Here is a 4396-nt window from a genome sequence, read left to right as displayed (position 1 = left end):
CTTCCAGAAACTGCTGGGAGCCACCAGCTCCGTTACATGGTTAATGACCACCTGCCCATAAGCACCATGCAGGCGATGGGCATTTCACAGGAGGCATGTGGAGAGCTTCTTTGGAGAAGGCTACTGCTCTTTTCTGGCTCTTTCTCGTCCCATTTGAATGGTACCAGCATTTAGATCAGAAGTGATCATGGCAAAACTTATTCTTCTTACAGAAAGGTCAGGTCCATGAGAGTGGGGTGCCCACAGTAAAAGAGGGGAGCAAGAGCAAAGTTGTAACTCCTTTTTCCTATTTAATTGCTCTTTCAAAATGAAGCAGGGAGGCAACAGCATTTGACATACTTGTATTGAGTGTGCCTCCCACACCCACCCTGGAAGTGTTTATTCTAAGCTCAAAAAACCATGATGCTGGGCCAGCCAGATCCATCCCTGGCTAAATGTGCGGTGCTGGCCTCGCGGGTGGCGGGGTACTGAGCAGCTGGTGCCCGTAGGTGTGGGTACAGCGCGTTTTGGTGGGAAGTGCAGAGAGGACCGGTGGGGGCACCGCCACATCCCCGTGCCAGACACTGGAAACTGCCTGAGGTGACCCACCCTGTGCAAGCCTCTCCAGTGGCATTTTCACCAGCCCCTTTAGATAAATTGACTGAAGGGATCAAGGAGGTTAGGGGGGACAGGACATGTCCCCACTAGGCTGGGGAAAGTGTCCCTGCCTACGGCTCTGAAATGCCCCACTCCTACCAGTCAGCCTCCTGCACCCCTCTGCTGCAGCACTACATGGCCCTCCCCAGACCGGAGCTCCCACGGACCCGGTTATCTTTTCATTATTCTCACTTTTTTCCTACTTCAGATGCGAGAGGAGGGCTGGCAGCGCTGGGTGCGCAGCGCCGTTACCGCCGCCGCGGGCCCAGGGGCGGCCCCGCACTCCGCCGGGCCTGAGGGGAGGCCGCTGCCCCGGCGCCGACCCGCGCCCTGACAGGGGGTCGGGGGTGCAGCTCTGCCCCGCAGCCCCCCCTGGAGTGAGGGGAGCAGCGGGGAGCCCCCTCGCTGCGAGGGCTCCCGTTGGGCTCCCGTTAGGCGCCGCGGCCCCCCGGGAGCCCCTTGGCGGGGCCAAAGTGAAAGTGAAGCGCCTCCCGAAACCCTTTGGGGGTGGCGGCAGGAGCCATGTGACAGCCGGGAAGCAGCGCGGCCGCACGGGGCTGCGGAGGGCGATTACCGGGAGGCGGGGGGGTGCGGGGGTGTACGATTCTAACGGCTGCGGTGCGCCCCCCCGCCCGCCCCGGCAGCAGCGCCGAGCGGCCCCGCGCCGCTCCCTGCCCTCCCCTTCCCGCGGTCCCGCACCGCCGGCGCCTTCCTCCGCGGCCGCACTCAGCCCGTCCCTGGGGGCGGCGGCGCGGGAGGCCGGGCAGGGCGGGCGGGCGGCACCCCCTTCCCTCCCCTCTCCTCCGCCGCGTCCCCCTCAGGCAGGGCAGGGCAGGAGCGCGGCCCGCAGCGCTGCCCCCGAGAGGAGGGACTCCCCTCCCCGGCATGGTCACGGCGGCTTATTAGGGTGGTCGTCTCCCTCCTTTTTTCCTCTTAATTATTATTTTCCATTTTCCTCCTCCTCGCCGCGGCTGTCACTGCTCCCACCGTTACTCTTGCCACGCTTCTTCCCGGGGCTCGCGGCGCGGCCCTGCCCCGCCGCCCCTTTGTGCCCGGCGCGATGAGGCGAGGGGCCGGCGGGCGCGGCCGGCCCGCGGCGCCCGGGGGCAGCGGCAGGTAAGCAGGGCGGCGGCGGGGGGCGGGCACGCAGGGCAGCCGCTCTTTACCGCCAGTGCGGGCGGGCGAGCGAGGTGCCGGTGCGGCGGGGAGGGCGCGGAGCGGCGTGGCTGTGCGCAGTGACACCCCATGCCGGGCCGGGTTGGGCCGGGCCGGGCCCCCCCGCCCCGCCGCCCGCCCGCTCGCCCGCCCGCCCCCGGAGCAGCCCGCTCCTCACCCGCGCCGCCGCGGCCGGCCGGGTTTGTACCTTCCTTTGTTGTACTTAGGCTGTGTATAAAAACTTGTTGTCACCGCCACCCAAAAGGACACCCTCTCCCATCCCCCCATCCCTGCTTGAGACCTCTGGGGTCTCTGCCCCTTCGCGGGTTGCCCTTTGCTTTAACTCTCACCGTCCCTTCCCGGTATTAAACCTGTCTCCGGCTGCGTATCTTTCCTCTCTCCAGCCTGCCCACCCCGAGGGCCCCCCTCCAACTTCTGTCCCCGTTTTGATTATTTTTTCTTACCCCCCCACGCCCCGGTTTCTAAGGGACACCCTCCAACCTGTCTGTAGGTATGTTTGTGTAACCAGACACTGAGAGTAGCTGTCTGCCGAGGAATTAACTCGGTAACCCCCAAAGCTTAGTTTGCATTCAATAGAGGTGTTTGTTTTTCAGGTTTAAACCTCCAGACGGGTTGAAGAAATCGCCCGAAACGAACCACTTGGCAGATTTTGTTTCCTCCCTTGAAATCCCTGTGGACGTGGAGCAGGTGGGGGATCGGGACGGGAGAGATTTTGGGGGAGTGGGAGGGGGTGGTGCGATGGAGAATGACCAGGAGCTGAGTGGTGTGGGAAGAAAGAGAAAAGGGCTTTAAAGTTGGGAGAGTGGAGCCGCGTTTCCCCCCTTCCTCTCCTCTGAGGGCAGGGAGGATAGCTCAAGGCTCTCACTCTCGTTCGTTAAAAATAAATACTACAGAAGTTGGCAAATTTTGTAGTTCTAGAGAAGTGGATTCTCTCCAGGATTAACGTAAAAAATGTTGATGTTTGAGGAACTGCTCTTGCTCAACCCGTAAATAAAGTGGAGATGTTGACAGTTTGTCTAGCCTCTAGTAAACGAGAAAAAAAAAAAAAAAAACATTTCATTTCTTGAAGGGCATCAATAATTGTGAGGGGGGGAGGGAGAGGAAGGAGTTTAACTATTAACCTTTATCTGAGATCGTAAATGAGTTGAAACTCGTGTTTCTGAAGCTTCTTTTATGCATTTGCTTTTCTGTTTCCCCCCTTCCGCTTTCCTTCCCTGGAGATGGTGAAAGGTAAATGAAAACGATGATGCTCACATTAATTGGACAAGCAGGCGATTTTATGGCTCACCAGTAAAAAATAAATGCCACAGGAAAGTTGCTTGTTTGTAGTGCAAGCAGTGGGAAAGTGGTCTGGAGGGTGTGTGTGTGTGGGGACGGCAAATCAGCGGGGCTGGCTGTGGGTTGTGCTCTTACTTTAGGGGGGTTTGGTTTTGTGTTTCCAGATCATTCACTTGAAGACGCCGGAGGACGATTTGTGGAAGGTAAGAGAGCCTTTTCCCCAACAATATCCTCTGGGGCCACATACTGTGCGTACCTCAGTATTTGCCTACCACTCGGGCCCACAGTGCCAGCACACTCGTGCTGCGAAGTGATAAATAGGAGAATGCTGAGCTGTTGCTGGCCACGGTGTGGATATTGGGAAGCACAGCATTTTTTAGCAAACAGATGAGCTGCTTTTATGCACTAAGATGCTTGTGAAGCTGATTAATTCCTCCTGTCCAAAAATGGGGTACCTTTTCTTAATCGGGACATAGCGTAGGCAAACAGGAGATGAATACAATGAAAAAGTTTCTGTCCTGACTGTTTTCTGCATGTAGAAATAATATGCCTAACTTAACATGTAGGTTGTTTCCAACAAAGATGTTAGTAATTTTGGTATGAATTGGGGGGGGGAAATATCCTTGTATTTCTTAATTGCAGCTTTCACAAATGTGTTATGTTACTTTGTGACATTTGTCTGAAGTGAAATAAAATGGCTCTTACTACTACTGAAAATAAACTGTGTCCAGCCATCAGAGCTTTCCTCCTTCCTACAGGATTAATGAAGTGAATGCTGGAGATCTTGGGGAGGAGGCAAGGGTGGGAGAGATACAGGATCATAAAATTTGGCAGAGCAAGTGTTTGGGGGGTAGGTGTGTGTCTCTGTTAGTTTGTCAGTATTGCAATTACAAGCAAAGTATGCTGATCAGTAAATGCAAATTCAAGTAATCTAAAATGAATATTGTAGAAATGCTTTCCCATTTTTTTTTTTTCCTTAGGAAGAAAAGAGTCTTTCACTTGATTGTTATTATTTTGTCATTCTCTTGTCTAGGAATCAAATACAAAGACCGAGTAATACTGCTTATTCTCATGAGTTACTGTAGAAATCTGTACAGCATACTCGGTTCTGAGGTAGTTCCTCTTCCCTTCCCTTTAAATAAGTCCCTGCCAGCAACAAGTGTGTTGATATACTGATCTGAAGGACTTGGGCACGATGCCAACTCAAGCAATTTAAATGACATGGTTAATAGTGTTTCTACTGTCCTTATCACGCAGTGAACTTCCAAGTGATAATCGTGGATGACAAATTAACTCAAGTTGTAGC

At 54.8% G+C, this 4396-nt stretch overlaps 1 long non-coding RNA gene across 1 annotated transcript; it reads left to right on the top strand.

The window, feature by feature from the left end:
• The first annotated feature begins 2034 nt into the window (after positions 1-2034).
• LOC121090788 lies at positions 2035-3634 on the top strand. Its single transcript, XR_005828723.1, has 3 exons — positions 2035-2302; positions 2406-2499; positions 3255-3634. It is a non-coding gene; the product is annotated as an uncharacterized LOC121090788 (long non-coding RNA).
• Positions 3635-4396: the final 762 nt, after the last annotated feature.

Source organism: Falco naumanni, chromosome 6 (genome assembly GCF_017639655.2).
Source record: "Falco naumanni isolate bFalNau1 chromosome 6, bFalNau1.pat, whole genome shotgun sequence".
Taxonomy (NCBI): domain Eukaryota; kingdom Metazoa; phylum Chordata; class Aves; order Falconiformes; family Falconidae; genus Falco; species Falco naumanni.
This window is presented reverse-complemented; position numbering and strand designations above follow the sequence as displayed.